The sequence below is a fragment of the Canis aureus genome, unplaced genomic scaffold, assembly GCF_053574225.1.
Source record: "Canis aureus isolate CA01 unplaced genomic scaffold, VMU_Caureus_v.1.0 ptg000268l_RagTag, whole genome shotgun sequence".
Taxonomy (NCBI): domain Eukaryota; kingdom Metazoa; phylum Chordata; class Mammalia; order Carnivora; family Canidae; genus Canis; species Canis aureus.
Genome location: NW_027554521.1, coordinates 37,274 through 58,373, shown reverse-complemented (window position 1 = coordinate 58,373; position 21,100 = coordinate 37,274). Strand labels below are relative to the sequence as shown.

Here is a 21,100-nt window from a genome sequence, read left to right as displayed (position 1 = left end):
TTGGGCTATAGTTTATCATATTTCTGAGAGAAGCTTCCCATCTAGTCCCATGATATGACTTAGAAATATCACCAGTAAACACATATGTTGAGAAACTGGCAGAGGTATGGAGTTAGGGATAAGCCAGAAATGTCATTATAACCCCTAGAGTTCTGAGGTTGTGTTGAAGAGGTAGACATCTTCAAAGTGGAAGTTAGGCCCTGACCATGCTTTCTTCTAGCACTGGAGTACCTTCTGTGATCCCCAATCCTTGGCTTACTCTCTGATTTATTAACGAGAGAAAAGCTGGGAGGATGTTAAATCAAAGGAGCAACATTGGGATCTCTGGGTGGCTCAGCGATTTAGCTCCTGCCTTTGGCCCAGGGCATGGTCCTGGAGTTCCAGGATGGAGTCCCGCATCAGGCTCCCTACATGGGGCCTGCTTCTCCTCTGCCTGTGTCTCTACCTCTATCTCTCTCTGTGTGTGTCTCTCATGAATAAATAAATAAAATCTTAAAAAAAAACAAAGGAGCAACATTAGACACATTTTACCTTCTTTAGCCAGCTCATCACAATTAGACACTTCTCTTCAAGTGCTTTCTGCCACCATTGAAAGACTCAGCCAGAATCAAAAATCATTTCATTCACCTCTATCTTAACCACTGGTCATTTAAACTTGGGTACTTGAGGTAAATTATATATAAATTTCTTTCCTGGGATGGAAGGGCTGTTTTAATACTTGACTATAGGTCGGATAGCTCTATCTTGATAAAGAGCTAGAGAATCTGATTTTGAGAGAGAATCATCTAGAAAAATAGAAAGTATAGTGGTGATTATAAGAAATAATGATGTCAGAAATTGAAAGACCGAATAAATGTGTAATAGGAAAGAAAAACTAGAAGAGAAACATCCAAAAAATATTTCATAGTGATGTGGGAAAAGAACATTTGAAAAGTTCATTGGACTGAGAAAGGAGAGAGCTAAGAAGACAAGAAAATCATAATAGGATAAGGGAATGACTCTTATTTCCAGATCAGGGTCTGTATGCTAAAGGACCAGAGAATTTTTAAATACCAGGAATTACTGACAAATTAGGCCTGAAGAGACTCTTGAAGGAATTTGTGGATTCCATGTTGAGTAGTGTGGGGTGAGTCTTTAAACTGGTATTCTTTACTTATTGAGTACTGTGGGGCTTATGTATAAGCCTGTTATAAGCCTCGTTCAGTCTTCTCCCACTATCCCATAAAAAAGATTAAAAAGTACTCTTAAGGGGGAAAGAGTGTGCATGAAGTCAGCAACAGCAAGGAATCTTTTCTCCTTGTGCTAATACAGAAACTGAAGATGATGTGGTAAAAGGAAATGGTCATCATGACCAATTAGTAGTGAATAAGAGGTTTCTTTAACCAGGGATCAAGAATGGAAAGCAAAATACATGCTACAGTCAAGCCCTGTCTTATCTTCAACTTTTTCATTGTAGGATAACTCTAGAAATCTCTGCTTTCACAGGAATGCTGTGGGAAACTATGGACATTTTCAGTATTTCAGAGATTCCTCAGGATTCATTATCTCACTATGAGAATTAAGAGATGGGTCATAGAGTGGTTCATGTGTGCATTTTATCTAGAGTCACTTAGAACTGTGCAGTCCAATATATTAGCCTCTAGTCTCATGAGGCCACTGAACACTTAAAATATGACTAGTCTAAACTGAGATATGTTTAAATATGTGGAGGAAAACAACACAGAAAATATATCATCAATTTTTATATTGATTAGATGTTAAAATGGTAATATTTTGGACCATATTGAGATAAGAAAATATTTTATTACAATAATTCATTTTGGGGGCACCTGGGTGGCTCAGTCTGTTAAGCATCCGACTCTTGATTTCAGCTCAGGTCATGATCTCAGGGTCATGAGGTCAAGCCTCCTGTAAGACTCCACTCTGGGTGTGGAGTCTGCTTGGGAGTCTCTCTCTCTCCTGCCCTTCCCCCGCCCCATCCCCCTCTTGTGTACACACTCTCTCTAAAACATAATGTGTGTGTGTATATGTACAACAGGAGTCACTATGTTCATCTCACTATGCTCACCAAAAAAAAAAAACAAACAAACAAAAGAAGACAATTTTTTATAGATTGTAAGTTTCCATTTAGAAAAGCAGAGTTAGTTTCTTTTAAAGATAAATTTCTCTTGAAATTTCAAGTGAATTAACTAGAAGAACATTTTAGAGTAGGGTGAGAAGAAAGTTGTTTTATTTTTCATTGTCCTTGAAATTCAAAACTTAGTTTCACAGAAGTAACCCCTGTTTAATGCCAATGGATGCCAACTACTGTAGCAAGTTGTTAGAGAGGGCAGAGAACAGTGGTGCAGAAGCAGAGAAGATAAGCCTCAAAATGGTTGAATTTGTATGTTCCTTTTACTTCTTTTCATGCACACTTGGTTCACATGTGTTCATATTGCCTCTCAGTCCCCCAGGATTAAGTCTTTGGTCATAGCATCACAGCATCATAGGCCTGCTTTCTTTAAGAAATACCTCACATCTACTACTTATTCCTTGGTTACCTCTCCAAGGGCTAACTTCCAAACAGTAGCACAATGGCTAGGACCCATGGAAATACTTCTATCTTACTTCTTTTAAAATCAAAAGAAAAATGAACATAATAGTAATGAATACATAACAAATGTGAATTATATACATCTACCTATTGATGTAATCATAAAATACAATTTTAACCTTTTTTTATATAGGAAAGAGTATGCAAAGACAGAAGGCCCTAGAGCATACAAAAATCATAATGCAGCCCCGAGCCTGCTGCTTAACTCCCTTGGGTCCTTCTTTCTGCTTTCCAACAAGACTACTATTTTGTAATCTAACAGTCTAGCATCCTAATAGCATAATATGTTCTAACGTGATAAATTACTCTCTTCATCAGTTAGTGAGTCTGTTAGCAAATAATCCTTGAGATCTTTTCTGCTATGTATTAAAGCTAAAACAATGAGCATGACAGACAGCATATTGTGGGAGATAAGCATTGAACGAAGCAGTATGCCAAATACTACAAAGAAATACAGGATACTATAAATATGTAACAGAGGAATGTCATCTAAGTACATTATTTAAATATTTAACTTTTAATATACCCTTACAGAGAATCCTTAATATTTATAAGCAAATATGAATATAAAGTATTATTTCCCTTATTTTATATAAAAGACTATTCAACTCCACAAAAAACAACTCAATTAAAAAATGGGCTAAGGAGTTAAATAGACATTTCTCCATAGAAGATACACAAATGGCCAATAAACACATGAAAAGACACTCAACATTACTAGTCACTAGAGAAATGCAAGTCAAAACCATAATGAGATACTGCTTCACACCCATTGGATGGCTACTATTTAAAAAAAAAAAAAGATAAATAAATAAATAAATAAATAAATAAATAAATAAATAAATAAGACAAAACAGAAATCAAGTGTTGGGAAGGATGTGGAAAAATTGGAACCCTTGTGCACTGCTGGTAGGAATATAAAATAAGTGCAGCCTCTATAGAAAACAGTATGCTAGTTCCTCAGAAAAGCAGAAATAGAATTACCATATGATCCAGCAATTTTACTCCTGGATATATATATGCAAAAGAACTGAAAACAGGGACTCAAGCAGATGTTTGTAACACCCACATTCATAGAAGTGTTGTTCATAATAGCCAAAAGGTGAAAACAGCTCAAGTGTCTGCTGACAGATGAATGCATAAAGAAAATGTGGCATATACATAAAATGGAAGAGTATTCAGCCTTAAGAAGGAAGGAAATTCTGACACACACTACAAAATGAATGAACCTTAAAGACATTTTTTTAAGTGAAATAAGACAGTCACAAAATTTCATTCTCCCTGTGTGTATATATATTCATACTCTTTTTGCTATGGGACTCTCTTGTGGATAATGTTTTATTAATTTGAAGAACACTTTATGGAGTAGGGAGATACTTGTGAGTAATAAATATTTTGTCTCTATTAATTACATATGTTTATTTTCATTTTGATTTTTTCCTCATGTAGTCTTTAAAAAACTGTAATTATATTTAATAATCTGTCTCTGTATGGCTTCTAGATTTTAAGTGATAGAACTTCCTCCCTTCACAGCTTTAAAGGGGGTGTCACGAGTTTTCTTCCAATATTTCTATGGGTCTCAATTTTTACCTTAAATCTTTTAGGAATGCATCTTAATTTGACATATGGTATCATACAATGTGAAAAACTACTCAATTTTTTTTCCCATACAGCTACTTAGTTATCCTAATACCACTTATTGATCCATTTGTCTTTTTCCTTCTTCCCTGATGGGAATACCACATTTTATTTTTATTTTTTTTTTAAAGATTCTCTTTATTTATTCGAGAGAGAGAGAGAGAGAGAGAAAAGCAGGCTCCACGCAGGTTGCCTGACGTGGGACTCAATCCCGGGACTCCAGGATCACACCCTGGGCCAAAGGCAGGCTCTAAATCGCTGAGCCACCCAGGGATCCCCAGGAATACCACATTTTAAACTGAGCCTATCTTATCTCTCTATTCTCCTCTACTGACTTCTTTTTTTTTTTACTCTTTTACTAGAAAGTCCCACACTGTTTTAATTAGTGAGCCTTTAGAATACGTTTAATATATGGCTGTGTTTATTCTCATTTCTCCTTTTTCAGTTTTTCTAGCTATTGTTGCTTGTTTTTCCATATTAATTTTAGGATCAACCTGTCTACTAAAAAGAACTATTTTGTTAGTTTTATTGGAATTGTGTTATATTTCCAAATTAATTACAGAAAATCGATATTTTTAGGATGTAGAATCATCTTATCCAAAAACTTGATATGTCTGTCCATAGCTTCTTTTGCTGCCATTAGGAGGGTTCTAAAATGTTCTAAATAAGTCTTGCATATTTCTTGTTAAATTTGTTCATAGGCATTTTATCTTTTTGCTGCTTTGTTGTTGTAAGTAGAGTCCTTTCTTCCATCACATGTTTCTAACTGGTTGTTGCTTTTTATATGAGAATGCCATTGATTTGCATATGTTGTTATACTCTGCTACCGCAATAAATTTGCTTATTATTTTTGTAGGCCTTTTAGTAGACTTTCTTATGTTTTCTAGCAATACAGTTATATTACATGCAAACAGTGATGGTTTTACCTCCTGCTGAAATTTTTGCCATGAGTTCTTTCCCTGGCTTATTGCATTGACTTGTACCTCTACATACAGTGTTAAATAATAGTGATGATGATACACCTTGGCAAGACTTCTAGCTTTTTCCCAGTATGCACAATGCTGGCGTTTGGTTTTCAATCTGCGCCTTCTAGTTATGGCCTTAGACTTTGAAGATCTGGGTTCAGATATTTTTTCTCTACCATTAACTGAAAAACATTAGATAAATCATTTAACTTCTCTGATTTATTTCCATATCTTTAAATGAGGGAGAGAAAATGTCCTACCTCCCAGAGCTGTTGCTAATGGTTGTGAAAGCACTTGACAAGCTGTGCTATATGAATGTCCTTTGTTCATTCTGTTTCCTCCCATACAGAAGGCTTCCCTACACAACTCTTTTCGGAATTGTAAAACTAGATTTCCCTTTGTGGCTCCAAGCCTTTTTGGTAATTCCATTCACAACACAGTTTCTACATATATTCCAAAGTTGGAAAGAAAAAGTGCTTTTTGAACGATGAGCAAATTCCTTTGCTGACATTTAACCAAAATGTATTCCAAACCTGAAGCTTTTTGGAAGGCTAAGAAAATGTTGGTCACCTTCTTGTAAAAAAGTGAAATAAAAAATGTTTATGTACCTCAGCACTTCCTGGCTGAGCTAGAAGTGAGTGCACTGAGGTGATGTTATTTTGTGGTGTTTCAGTTCTGGGAAAAATGAAACCAGAAAATATAGGAAATTTTTCAAGATTTTTGGTTGTGAAAGCTTTCCTTTTTTTTTTTTTCTTCCAACTTTGGTTAACATTGAGAGAGCCATATAAGTTTGATTCAACTACATATCTTCTGCAAACTAATTCCCGTCAAGTGATCTGCTAACTAACATTTTCTTCTGTGTTAAATTCGGTGTTTTAGAGAGCAAACTGCATGTGTGGAGATACTGATGTCTGCCATTCTTTTCTTAGACATAATATTGCTGCCTGATAGCCCTGACTGAATGTCAGATAATTTGCACATATAGGACTTACAAATTCCTTTTTTAAAATGAAAAGGAATTCGTGCTAGTTTTTGTGCAGGGTTATGTCTTGGTCCAATCTAATACTTGCAAATTTACTTTTCCTTAATAAGAAATCCCCCAGCAAGTGGCTGCATAACTTAAAGGGTTTTCATTACTTTAATATATCAACTGGCCCCACAGCTCCCATGCTCGGAAAGTAAACTGTGGTCATTTGTACATCCCCCATGTTTTCTAACATCATTTACCTTCCTCTTTGAGGCAGCTATCATAGGACCTAGGTATCAAGCTGTGAAAGTAATTTCTTTCTCTCTAGAGCAGCAGCCTTCCTCACTGGGCTTGCTGTTCCATCAGTGGCTTGGTCATGTGGCTGGGCTTCAGAAGAGAATTTCATACTCCCTCATTTTCCTGGATTCAGTTCTCTGACTACACGTCGAATCTGGGGAATCTGCCCTTTCTAGAATGATTGTGGATGCAGTTTTGCATTGAAAGCTGATGAGGCCTGGAACGCCTGGGTGGCTCAGCAGTTGAACATCTGCTTTCGGCTCAGGTTGTGATCCTGGAGTCCTGGGATCAAGTCCTGCAGCGGGCTGCCTGCATGGAGCCTGCTTCTCCCTCTGCCTATGTCTTTGCCTCTCTCTCTCTCTGTGTCTTTCTTGAATAATTAAGTAAAATCTTAAAAAAAATAAAGCTGATGAGGCCTACATATATGCTCTTGTAGAGACTGGTGTGAGCAGGACACTAGTCTCCAGCACATGTTATGGATTTGTTTCCTAACCTTAAAGGCATACACATTTGAAAACATATGCATATATGAATGTGTGTGTGTGTGTGTGTGTGTGTATTCCTAAAATCATTGTTTGTGAATCCCAAAGTCAGTAAGAAAACAGTGGGGGAATGTGGCATAAGGTACATAGATCTATTCAGTTCTTTAGAGGGAAAGGCTTTTGGAAATCTTTGCTTATTAAATGTAAGTGGCAGTTGCTAGAAGAGTAGCAGTGCCATCCTTTACCTTATTTCACTTTACAGAGTGTGTATCAAAGCAAATTCAGTAAATTAGAATAAAGGTCAAACTAGAAAGTATTAAATGAATCAGTCAAAACTAACCTTTTTACAGATGTGTCCTGAACTGGTAAAGGGAGCTGGCACAGCTGAATATTCATGGCTCCCTTGACAGACCACATTCTAAATGAAGGGCTATATTCCTAAGTTAATTCAATAATAAAACAAGACTCAGGGTTGAAAATATATTCATTTCTGTGGAGGAAAACTCTTCATAATTATGTAAATTAAACTAGGTAACCCAGAAAGTGACAGCACGTGTTCCATTTATCATTTTTCTCATTAGATAATTTTCAGAAGACAGAACCATCTCCCTCTCGTTCACTACTGTATTACCAGCTGTTAGCAAAATACAGTAAAGATCTGTTGATTGATTGGTTTATTGATTGATAGCTGGGGAATATAATAAGTACTTCCACCTTTGAAACAATCTTAGTTTGGAGAGGAATGTCTGTGTATCTTTTATTATGTAAATACAACAGCAAGCAAAGTAAATATGATGGGTCAGAATCAATTCTTAGGTAATCAGGAACAGACTGTATGCTGTGGAAATGGTTTACATTACTCCAAAAGCAAAATTTTGCATTTACTGTAAGATATGGTGGTAAAACATTGAGCTTTTGCTTTCTACCAATAGTGTAAACATTACTCCAAGATGCAGTCTCTGGAAATAATTTAGTTAACTCTTATTTTTATATGCATGTTCTGTTCTGGAGACTTGTTGCAAAAAATGATGGAAAGTTATTTTCTTTAAGTGACAGTTTGTTTACAGAAATTCCTTGAAATCTTGATGGTTATTGAAAAGACTGAAATAAATGTTGCCTCAAACTGCCTGTTGCAGAGCTACCCCACACCTTCCAAACCAGTACCATACTTTGTTAGTAAATCACCTAAAATCCATAAAGGTCATGGAGACTGCTCCCTTTGTAAAATGAAATATTTATGCTTCATTCCCAAAAACATATTGTGGATCATTTTGGTGTTTTAAGTTGAAGGTACATAGTAAATTATTCCAAAATTATGGAGGCCAAATGTCATTCTCTCCAAAAGTTTGTGTAATACCTATTTATCTGTGGGCAGATGACTGCACAGCATAATCAGAGGCAGACTTTGTCATGTTAAGTCTAAGTAAACACAGCTGAACATAAGCAAGTTGGACTACAAGGTTTTTTTGAGCTTTGCCAACAGCATATGACCTTGGAGAATGCTGCCCTTTTTTTTTTTTACTACAATCTGCTTTCAATGGAAAAAAAAAAAAGAATTCTTTTTGTTTTGAATTAACAGGTGATGATTAGAAGCTTGTTATGTTCTAATTTTTAGATGCAAGACAAATGAACATCATGCACGCACCCAACAAAAAGTCACCTTCCTGAGGGAGTTTATTCCCCATTAGGGAGCTGAATATAAACTGAGGGTGAAAGCCAATTAAAAGGTGCTCCTTTCTACAGAAAACCTTTTTGTGTTTATTTGTATTTTGTTCTTTGTCTTTGTGCCATTTCAACAGATTAAAATTGTGGTTCCAGATGCCAATAGAAAATGAACTTTATTGATTTATCCATTCTTTAAGAAACATCTGTCCTAAATAGCAAAGAAACTTTGTGTTGTCATTAACTTTCAGTTTTCAATAGAAACTCTCATTAACTGGTCAAGGCTTTCCTCAAGTCCCTTTTTTCCTTTTTTTAAATGCAAGTTTCTTCTCATACCTTCTTCTTTTAGCCGAGTAAGGAGCCCAGTATTACATTTTTTTAAGGGCACTTTGTGGCTAAAATAAGTTCCTATTAAATATTTCATGTCAAAAAGTGGACTTTAAGTGAGAACTTTGGTAAAAGATGGATTAGTGGAGATTTGTCTTGAAATGTCCAGCTTTTCAATATTCTCTGGCAAGTGGCCAGATAGATCTTCTGTTCTTCCCATTCCTTCACTTAAGGAAACTATTTTTTTCTCCTTCACCCTTTGGGTGTATATTTCCCTCTCAGAGCAAATGCAAATGTTTTAAGGGTGTGTGACTAATAAAGATTTTTAAATAATTTATCTTTTAAGACTTTGGTATCTTAGACTTTTTAAATCACGTGTTGAAAAATATTAACAAATGGGAAAATGTTTAGATCTATGTGCTAAAATATTATTCTGTAGTTAGATTCATATAAGACTCATCCTTATTTATTTGTATAGCTGCTTTTCCTATATGCTGATGAATTTCCATGTTAAAATAAATGCTTTGAGTAGAAAATATCAAAAAATTTCTGTAAGTCATCCAGAAACACAGTGTTCTATGTTAAGGATGGCATCAACCCAGCATCCACACTTGTAAGTCCTCAAAGCACCTCATACACTCAGCATGTCAGAATCACTCATTATGTCCCTCCTCCTCTAAAGGGACATTTCCTTTTCTCCCTTTCTTCCTAAATTCAGAGGATATCATCACTGTCCATCCATTCATCCCAGTCAGAAATTTAAGGGACATCTCAAACTCCTGACTCCCATCTCTACACCTATCTAGACATTCAACAAGTCTGCCCCCCTATCTCTCAAATCTTGGCTTGTCATCCTCACTGTTCCGTCCTTAATCCCAGGACTCTTCACTTCTGCCTTAGGTTCCTGCCATGATCCCACCTGGCTCCTCCAATCTGGTTTTCCACTACGGCAAGAGGGAGCTTTCTATGATCCACATCTGATCATACCACTGGTAAATACCCTTCACTCACTTCCTGTACCTTGCAGGATGCACCCAAAACCATAAACCTCACAGTGCCTGGCCTCTGCTAATCTCTCTTGGTTCACTTCCCTACTGCCCTGCCGCCCACCTCATTCGTTTCAGCTACACCAAATAGAGTCTCCCAAAGGAGCCATATAATGTCATGACATCGTGCTTTCATACAGCAGCCATTCCCTTCCCTTGGAATGCTTTTCCCCCATCTTCTTCACCTGAGTAATTCCTGCTCATCTTTCCCCGGGCCTGTCCTTTTCCCATCTTTTCTGGGACTTGGTACTCAGATAATGATAACACTGGCTGGGCATGCTAGTGTGAATAGAGGAGACTGCTTGCAGCTGCAGCTGCCCAAGGCCTCTATCTGCTGCTCAGGGATATCTTTTCCTTTCAGGACCACCAGCTCCTACCCCTGCCTTTGCTCTCTCCTCCTCCTTGCTCCCAGAGCACTTGGCAAAAGGAGCTGTTGTCATTCATTTATCAAAGTGTGAGTTGCTTAGGGATGAGATTCATTGGTGATTCGTATTTCTAGGGCCTACCACAGTGCCTGGCATATAAGATGCATTCAGTAAATGTTTGCTGTATGAACCATGGACTCATGAAAAAGTAAATAAAGACAACTTGGAGAAGAGCAAATTCTGTTGTGCTTAAAAGATGTGGCTTCTAGTACTAGTCCTAGTGTTTACTAACAACTTGGCCTTGGACTTGACAGTCATTTTTTCTGAGTCTCAATTTCTATATTATAAATGAAGGAAATGATATGTGCACACAAAAGGGAAATGAAATAAATTGCACACTTACAACTTGCAAGATGCTCAGTTAACATTATCATCACCTGAATTGTGTTCACTTAACCTGGCCCTTACTTATGCCCCCAAAAGGCAGGGGGGATTTAGGGTGATAAAATAATATGTACAAAGTATAATTTTACATTTGGTACAAGAAGATAATTTGGTTTTCACTTGGATAACTTCAGATTCACTGTAGTGTAGTTGTACATTCTCTATCAAAGTGTCAACCATTCAGAGATGGCAAAAAAATTTCAAGAAAAATAAGTATTTTGTTCATTTGGTCATTAGTGGGAAGAACTTTTTAATAATCATCAGTCTCTTTGTAAAATATCAAGAGTATTTGAAATAATCTATATATTCTTGCTCCAGTCAATCAAGAATTTAAGGATTCAAGTATAGTTAAGATGAAGCAGTGATACAGTTAAGGCCTTTTAAATATGATGTAAGTCATTAGTTTATTCCTTGTGAAAAGGACAGATATACTAGTTAGTTATATCTTCATAGGAAATCCTTAATAATAAATATTAGGGAAGTAGCTTATAAGAATTAGGAATTTCCAAAGCTGTTTTCTCAAATTTAGGTGCTGTAGTCTACCTTGAATAAGGGTCTTCACATGTAATACTTTCTCTAAGCATTTAAGAGTAAATACTCCAACATGCCTATATGATTACATGGGTAACATATATAAGCCACTGGTCCAATAGCTTACATGCGTCAACCCCAAAATGAGCAGCAAAAGACCAGTTGCTGACATAATCCTGTAATTTGTCTTGGTATGCTCATTCTCACTCTCACCAAAGATTCCATCCTCAAGTGTTGAGTATTATGGCTACCAAGCAACTGAAGTGATAGTCTCCAAGACATTGCAAAACCGAAGCCTTCATAATATGCAACCTTGCTCCTGTGAGAATTCTCTACACTTGAGCATCGTAGACATAACATGGCTGCCCTTGACCTAGCTTAGATAATTCAAATACAAAAGCTATTTCAAATTGTTCTGTTACTTATCTGCTCCACTTCAAGATAAATCTTCAACATTCACAAAAGGTTGCTGCCACTGCAGAGTATTTCCAATTGTGGAATAATTATAACTGCTATGTATTAAGTATTACTGGGTGCCTTATGTCTTACAGTGCTTATTTATAATTTCTACAATAGTCCTCATTGTTCAGTATTTTTTTGTATCTATTTTACAGATGAAAAAAATGAGGCTTAGAGAGATTAGGTAACTTGTCTCAGACCACATGCTAATATACAACAGAACTGGGATTCAGACTCCAAGCTCTCTGCTTCTAAATCTATCCTTTTTCCAGTGTACTTTACTTTTGAGGGAATCAAGTGTGGTTAAGTGAGTCTATCCTTCACAGTTTGTACTATTAGCAGAGAACAGGTGTGCTCAATTCATGATAAACCAAAACAAAGGCACAAATCCCATTAAAAGCAGCTGGGCGAATTGAGCAACTAATTGGTTATTCTCTCTGTGCCTCAAATATTTCTAAAATTAGCTTGAAATTCCATTTGAAAAATTCTTCAATTAGTCATGAACTCTGACTCACATTTCTAAAGCAACCTTTTGATAGGTGCTTCCAACACTTGCCCCACGCAACTCCTATTACTTCCTCTTTTCTTCGGTATAAGATAATCTCTTTTCTATTTCTAGGCCCACTTTCTGCTTTTCCTAGCCCTGCCAATTTTTATTTTTACAATCATTAGTTGTATGAATAATTAAATGTATTTTTACCAAGGGCTCTTCATTACTGCTCATCTTTCGTTTCTTTATTCTTCTCCTACAGACTCTTATAAGTCAACTCAAATACAGATTCCTTACTAATTTCACTTTGAGAGTATTATTGGCCACCTTCTTGTCTGAGTAAGAATCAATATGTTATGTTGTCTAATAAACAATTATTTTATAGAATGGTTTTTATAAGCCTCCTAAAGCAGGCTGAAAATCAACTAGATAATGTATCCAGATACTTCAAGTTTGGAAAATAAAAGAAATACTTTTTCTAAAAAGACTTACTTGCCAACTCCACCTTCTCACCTCCTGTTCTCATCTTATGCTGAGGTCTGTGTAATTAACTGCTGCCCTGAGGCCTGAAACAGTGGCTCACTTCTTCATATGTGTTTTGTAATGTCTTGTGTTCAGCTCCCTTTCTGGGTGGCCTGAGAAGGATTGTTACTCCTCCTATGCTCAGTAGATGCCTTCAGCTCCCTTGGCTGTGCACCTATGTGCAAACTGTATGCAAAACAAAGAGTGGTGCATTCATGCTGGGCATTACCTGGGTGTGCGTCTAAGGAGATAGACATCCAAAACAATAGGAAATGTCATGAACAATGGTGCTATGGCACTCTTCTAGGAGCAGAGGCCTACCCATCTCTTTGTTTTTGATAAAAAACTAGTCTTCCCTTGAATACCAATCCCTCTTCTTGCTTCCAACGCCTGAGTGTGGAAAAGTGACTAGAACTACCACATCCTATTAAAAAGGGGAGAAGGCCACTTACCTAACTTACCTACAAGAGCTTGGGGATACTAGAAGGAATGTATGGTTTTCCTGGCTGTCATTAGCCTTCTCCACCCCAGCCACCCAAAAACACAATTATTTTGTACTTTCATGACAAAAATATGTAGTTTGTTTACTCTTATGTATGAAAGCCAGACTCTTTTTTTAATAATAAATTTATTTTTTATTGGTGTTCAATTTGCCAACATACAGAATAACACCCAGTGCTCATCCCGTCAAGTGCCCCCCTCATTGCCCGTCACCCATTCACCCCCACCCCCCGCCCTCCTCCGCTTCCACCACCCCTAGTTCATTTCCCAGAGTTAGGAGTCTTTATGTTCTGTCTCCCTTTCTGACATCTCCCACACACTTCTTCTCCCTTCCCTTATATTCCCTTTCACTATTATTTATATTCCCCAAATGAATGAGAACATATAATGTTTGTCCTTCTCTGATTGACTTACTTCACTCAGCATAATACCCTCCAGTTCCATCCACGTTGAAGCAAATGGTGGGTATTTGTCATTTCTAATGGCTGAGTAATATTCCATTGTATACATAAACCACATCTTCTTTATCCATTCATCTTTCGATGGACACCGAGGCTCCTTCCACAGTTTGGCTATTGTGGACATTGCTGCTAGAAACATCGGGGTGCAGGTGTCCTGGCATTTCATTGCATCTGTATCTTTGGGGTAAATCCCCAACAGTGCAATTGCTGGGTCGTAGGGCAGGTCTATTTTTAACTCTTTGAGGAACCTCCACACAGTTTTCCAGAGTGGCTGCACCAATTCACATTCCCACCAACAGTGTAAGAGGGTTCCCCTTTCTCCACATCCTCTCGAACCTTTGTGGTTTCCTGCCTTGTTAATTTTCCCCATTCTCACTGGTGTGAGGTGGTATCTCATTGCGGTTTTGATTTGTATTTCCCTGATGGCAAGTGATGCGGAGCATTTTCTCATGTGCGTGTTGGCCATGTCTATGTCTTCCTCTGTGAGATTTCTGTTCATGTCTTTTGCCCATTTCATGATTGGATTGTTTGTTTCTTTGGTGTTGAGTTTAATAAGTTCTTTATAGATCTTGGAAACTAGCCCTTTATCTGATACGTCATTTGCAAATATCTTCTCCCATTCTGTAGGTTGTCTTTGAGTTTTGTTGACTGTATCCTTTGCTGTGCAGAAGCTTCCTATCTTGATAAAGTCCCAATAGTTCATTTTTGCTTTTGTTTCTTTTGCCTTTGTGGGTGTATCTTGCAAGAAGTTACTGTGGCCGACTTCAAAAGGGGTGTTGCCTGTGTTCTCCTCTAGGATTTTTATGGAATCTTGTCTCACATTTAGATCTTTCACCCATTTTGAGTTTATCTTTGTGTCTGGTGCAAGAGAGTGGTCTAGTTTCATTCTTCTGCATGTGGATGTCCAATTTTCCTGGCACCATTTATTGAAGAGACTGTCTTTCTTCCAGTGGATAGTCTTTCCTCCTTTATCGAATATTAGTTGACCATAAAGTTGAGGGTCCACTTCTGGATTCTCTATTCTGTTCCATTGATCTATGTGTCTGTTTTTGTGCCAGTACCACACTGTCTTGATGACCACCGGAAAGCCAGACTCTTTTATATCATTTTGATTCAAGGCAATAATGACTGTTTCTCGTTGCTCATTCACCATCTAATTCTGGATGTCTGAAGAGAATTTAGAATTGGAAATTTTAATTTTTAAATCATTTTGAGAATGTATATAGAGTATTCCATCACCAGAAACAAAAATGTGGGTAAGTGGATCTAGTTTGTTCTGGAAATGTAACTTTTGCTTTCTTTTTCTTTTTGCACAGCCCCCTGCCTTTCCCTCCCTTTCTCTCTTTTGTTTAAAATTGATTTATGTTATTGATTGTTAAAATGCTACATTTCTTTCTAAAGTCTCAAAATTATGGTAAAAGGTAGAAAATATAAGGAATGGCAGAGGACTACTTTTAGCCTTGAGAAAGTTTTAGTTTCATTGTTCTTTTCTCTAAATAATATTTAATGATAAAATAAATATTTTCTTTTTATTTTTAAGGTGCCTTATTTACAAACCACAGCACATAACATTTATAAGACAATATGTATGGCAGCTGTTTGCATTTAAATATATTTAAATCATGAAAATGTGCCATTCTTTTGTACTTAAATTTTCATGAAATGGCTTTGCAAGAATTTTTCTGTATATTATATTTGTTCTCCTTCTTCCCTGGTGGTCATTGAGATCTGGTGTTGTGTTTTGTTTTGTTTTTTGATGTATATGGGTGCTTGCTTTCTCTTTATCATTTCTTTGTTTCCATGATTAAGTTCTATATTTTTAATATCTTGTGAAGCTCACAGAAGTACCTTTCCTGAATATTACATTTCTTAAGGCTGTGGTATGGAACTTTATTATTTTAGTGACCCTTTTTATTCACTATATATAATTTTGGTAGGCCATTGGCAGTTGGGTCTCAGCACAGGATGGGTCTACATGCTCTGGAAAGGAACATTCTCAGCTCACCCTTCCACAGACACCTGGGCCATTCTCTGTTCTCAGCCTGCCCATCAACCATTAGGTGGCTTTGAGGTGACCACCATTTGCACTTTGGTTCTTGGTCCTTTGGTCCAAGAAGATGCTCTGACATTTTGCCTTTGTTCAAGAGCAAAGCCACCCACAGGCCTGGACAGGACTCTCTCAATCCTACTTCACAGCTACATTCAACATCATTTCCACTGCATTCAATTTCAGTGATTTTGGCCTTGGTGGTAGCCCGCTTTTTGCATAGTGGTTCTGTACCTTATATCCTTTTTTCTTTTAAGATTTTATTTATTTATTGGACAGAGAGCACAAGCAAGGGGAGTGGCAGGCAGAAGGAGAGAGAGAAGCAGGCTTCCCACAGAGCAGGGAGCCTAATACAGAACTCGATCCCAGGACCCTGGGATCAGGATCTGGGCTGAAAGCAGATGCTTAACCAACTCAGTCACCCAGGCGCCCTCTGTACCCTTAACCTTGTTCCTCTTTAGAGATCATATAGCTCTAGTTATGTCTCAGGGCTGTTATAAAAATAACATTAAAAACGACCAAAAACTGTTTGTAAAACCTCATCACTATGTTGATGTATAATAAAACAATGCTCTGTTCTTTTTGAGGCAGCCGTGAATAAAACATTCTACTAAGAGCAGCAGAAACTAAGTTTACTTTAGTTTTTAAAAGCATATTATCCTACCCTAGAAAGAAAAAAATCTATGTTACGTTGAATAATTAGTTTTTAATCATCCCATGTGGATTACTATCTGTCACCCTATTTTCCCAAAGGAAAGATAAAAAAATACAAGGGTTACAAAAATAAAAGGTCCCACCACCACAGCAATATACAGTTGGGCCAACATGTTTATTTTCAAAACAGAAAACACAGATCTTATAACAGTATATTGTTACCATCACTGTTCCAATTAGAAGAAAGAGGATGATTTGATTATTCTGAAGTATTCTGTAATATATTACAGCAAAAATCTTGGGTTTCTTTTTTCTCTAGTTTGTATTTGTAATGACTATCCCTGAATTATATGTCATAGTATATTAAAAATTGTAATAACTGGGGAAAAACAATGCAAGTAAAGTGAAATGTTTTATCTCTCCCCCAAAAAAGGCATTTTTAGTGGCATTATATTCATATTTCAGTAAAAATAGGCAATGAAAACTATCTCTGAAGCTGGAGCACCCATTTCTGAAAAATATTTTCCAACAATAGTGTTATATCTTCTATTCACATGAAGATAGAATCAAGAACTTAGTTTGTTAAATACAGCCCTGTTATTTGATCTTTGTTGGAACATTAAGAATCCATAATGATTTTTGAGAAAAACTGAAGAAATTGTACATTTGCTGCTACACTTGAGTGAAACCCAGAAATTCCTGCACCAAACACAACCACTTCTAATGCTCTGCAGCAGTGCTCACTTCGGCAGCACATATTGTGATGCTCTGCAGCAGTTTTTCTCCCCAGGCAGCCATATATTAGAGCACCTGGGGAACTCATTCAAAGGCACATTTCTGGCATCTCTATGACCTATGGAGTCACAGTCTCAGAGACGGGATCCAGGAGCCTGCCCTTTGGAGAGGTTCCCTGTGTGTATTATTCTCCTCTCTACAGCATTCAAGAAGACAGGTTAGAGGCTAGGGTGTGATAGCAGAAAGCACATATAGGGCTAGCACCTCCGTGGAACTTGGAGCAGCTCCTGTGGCTGGTGAAGGGTGACAGCATTGCTTCTTCACTTCAGGAATCATGATGCCATAGCCTTTACTATGGACCAGGAATTGTTCCAAGAGTTCAGTACTCACTACCTCATTTAACCCTCACAGCCACCCAGGGAAGTAGGGTTACTGCTGTCCCCATTCTGTAGGGAAAGACACTTAGACGCAGTGTGCATAGCTTGCCCAAGGCTGCATGCCTGGTGAGTCGGCTGTTTTCCTATGGTCCCAGGACATATCTTGTGCTTCAAAAAATTATGATACAAAAAGATGGTTTTTTGATCTATAAAATGTTTTTGTTTTCCCTTCAAACAGATCAACTTATTACCATGCAGCAATTTTTCCCATTTTTTCCCTATAAATCTCTTGTATTCTAAATTTAGGTGATAATAGTGGATTAGGATCTGTATGTTTTTGGAATTTAATAAATGTGTTGGGATGTAGATTTCTGGATGAAATTTAGAGTGGATACCTCTGGCAAGATTTAAATGGCAGAGGTGGAGGGGTGGTCGTGGTGGTGGTGGGATTTCATCGAAATGGGACATCAGAAGACCTTTAGACTAGTGCTCTTGAACCTCTAGCCACAGCCAAGGCACCAGAAGGATTTTATCTTCCTTTTATGCCTAGTTCCTTCTTAAAATTCTCATGCCCTTCAATACCATCAGCAAAAATCTTCCCAATCTTCATTTCAAAGCCCATCCCTACTCCACTTTAGACTTTAAATGACTGTTTCTGAAATGAAAAGCAGAAAATCGCAGAACCTTTAAATGTAGAAATGTGTGAACATAGAACACTGACATGCCAAGTACAGTTTTAACATTTTAAATGTATTAACGTTGAAATGTATTTGAAAAGTAGAAGGACTAGTAATCCTGTTCATCTTGTGTCTAAAATATGTTTCTTTTCTATTAATAAATACAGCAGATGAACTGTGAGTAGAGAAGCTGTCATTTGCTACTCCTCGGAAAGATCCAAGAAGTTTGTGAACGTCATCTCTTTTATTGTGTCATTTCTGCTGTTAATGCAGTCAGACAGGTTTAACAGCAAGGTCTCCTAGTCTCTAGTGCCATTTCTGGAGATGGTAATTTGAGGAATTTGAAAAGCATGGCAAAAATGTGAGCCAATTCAAAGATACACTACAGTTCATATATCAAAGGAAAAATACTTTTTGATGGTTTCTCAGAGATACTGAAGAGCTTGAAAATACATAGATGGAAAAAAAAAAAGAAAAAGAAAATACATGGATGGAGCCAGACTCTCCAGCCAGTTTCTAGATCATTACAAATGCATATTTTTCCATTTCTTTTTATTGAAGATAGACCTATTAATACTTCACAACCTAACACTATGCAGCTACACATTCATTTGACAAGTCAACCTTCTAGAACTGCAGTGTGGCAGCTATATCATTGATCTCGGGAAAAAGAGTTCTTGTGCTACTGAAGAACTTAGAGGATGAATATCAATGTCAACTTTGGGCCAGAATTAAGGGTTAGCTAAGAATTGGTAAGTCCATCCAGTTTTCAAAACTAGTAGCCCAACTGGAATGTAAATGGAGTGCTTTTATAAACAATTAATGCTCCTTGCAACACACAGGGAGTTATTCATGCATAGTTAGGAAGTCATTTTCTGAGACTTTGGCTGGAAACGTAGCTTTCATGGATGAAACATTTTGGGTAACATCTCCAATATTCCCCTTGCGAAAATGAAGTAACGACATCCATTAGACACTTCAAGTTTGCAGCTCTTCTTTCATGTGGCTCCAGTCCTCTTGGTCTTGGCATGTTGTGATAGTTTGGCACAAAGTAGCATCATTTTGTCCTTGACGATGATAGATTCTGCACACTTAATCCATTAATCTGAGCTGATGGACTTTGCCCAGAGTTAAAATATTTTGTTCTTACATAATGGTTTTCTTATTAAATCTCTGAACAATACTCTTTTACGGGTGACTACATTCAACCCCATATTCTAGATGTAAAAAGTAAAGTGAGAGGAGGTTAATTTTTTTTAATTTTATGAGGATTTATATAGTGCTTGGTGTAAGTGCTCAAGCTCTCTTCTGTTTTAGAAAATATTCAATCATATGGTCCTCAAAAGAAGTTTATGAGTCTTGTGCTATTAGACCCATTATAGGTGAGAAAGCTGAAGCACAAGGAAGTCAAGCGGCTGGCCAGCTGAGATAGTAAGTAGTAGAGCAAGAGTCCAACTCCTGCTGTCTGGTTCCAGGGTCTGGGCTCCAACCACTGCACTAAACTGTCTCTGCGCCTCACACTAGACCAGCCTTGTAGTTAATAACAATGAACTAAGGACAGAAATGAGAATATTTAACATTTCCAAACCCCCTTTCTGGTCACTCACCAACAATTTCCTCCCCATAGACAGCATTCTCATTTTCAAAGTGAAGTTTCAAAGTGAAAGTCTTAGACTTTGGAAAGGTGGAACCTTTGAGATCACAGAGGAGCAATCTTGGTAGATTGGGATTACGCAGAACAATTTAGCATCAAGAATATTTAGTGAAAAAGATTGAAAGTGAAGTTAAGGCATGACAGATGGGTGGTACTCTGCTTATTTGAAAAGTTCCTTTCAAATTATAAGTCCCACTTCCTTCACCTTTAGTCCTCCAGCCTAGATTGATGCGTCAGAATACCTGTGCATTTTACAATAACAAAGGTACCACTTGGAATTAACAAGGAGCCATTAGTCTCAAGTTCTTATGCTCTGCATAGCAAGGAAAGCCATCAAGGCTAGACTCCCTAACTGATAAGGAGCCAAGCAACAGTTTCACAGGTTTGCACACAGACTGCTGGGGTCTGTGCCTTCATGGGTACTGCTGGAAAAATAAAGATATTCTGTTGTTCTTAATGGAAATATAACCTACCCTGAAAGCTTTGAGATGTCAACTTACCCTACCCTGACCAGGGAGCTCTTTGCTATTGGTCCAGAAGAGAGGAATGTGGTTTCTAATTTTTATTTCCTGGCAGGAGTTAGAGGAGATGATGCATTGACAGGCAGCTGAAGGTGGGGACCCTGTGGATCCAGGACATCTGGGCATCATTAGCCATGGTGAGGGGCCAGCCCACATGAGAGGTAGCAGGAAGGAAAAGAATCTATGGCCAGATGGTGGAAGTCATGGCTGGAGGAAACACTGGCTTAATTTTTGGAAAAGATTTTTCTTCAAACTCTGAAATGACTTTGGAAGCCACTCGTTCTTTAAGGCCTCAGGATAAATAATTTAGCTAGCATATTGCAAAAGGGAAAAAATTGTAACTCTATCCATGAAGATGAGGTGGGTTTCATTTTATAATTCTCACTATTCAGAAAGCTTGCACAACTCCCTCGTCTCAAGGCTGTCGAAACTCAGTCTTCAATAACTCTTCTGCAAGCAGTGTCCTTGATACTCGCCAAGCTCAATTGCAATCTCTTCCTGTCATGCTAACGTTTTGAAGTAGAACTCACTTCTGGTCATAGTGGATCTGGAAGAAGCAGTTCAGTCATCAACAGATACGTGTTGCAGGTTGTTGGGTATTTTTTTCCTTCCTGCTGAGGCAAACATCACTTAGAATGATTTATCATTACTCATTCAGAAGCTCTGACTACCCCAAAGAGAGGCT

The 21,100-nt window shown here is 37.5% G+C and overlaps 1 long non-coding RNA gene across 1 annotated transcript; it reads left to right on the top strand.

The window, feature by feature from the left end:
• Positions 1-9,678: 9,678 nt before the first annotated feature.
• Positions 9,679-18,776, top strand: LOC144309943 (uncharacterized). The gene is made up of 2 exons (XR_013375778.1): positions 9,679-9,923; positions 18,408-18,776. It is a non-coding gene; the product is annotated as an uncharacterized LOC144309943 (long non-coding RNA).
• Positions 18,777-21,100: the final 2,324 nt, after the last annotated feature.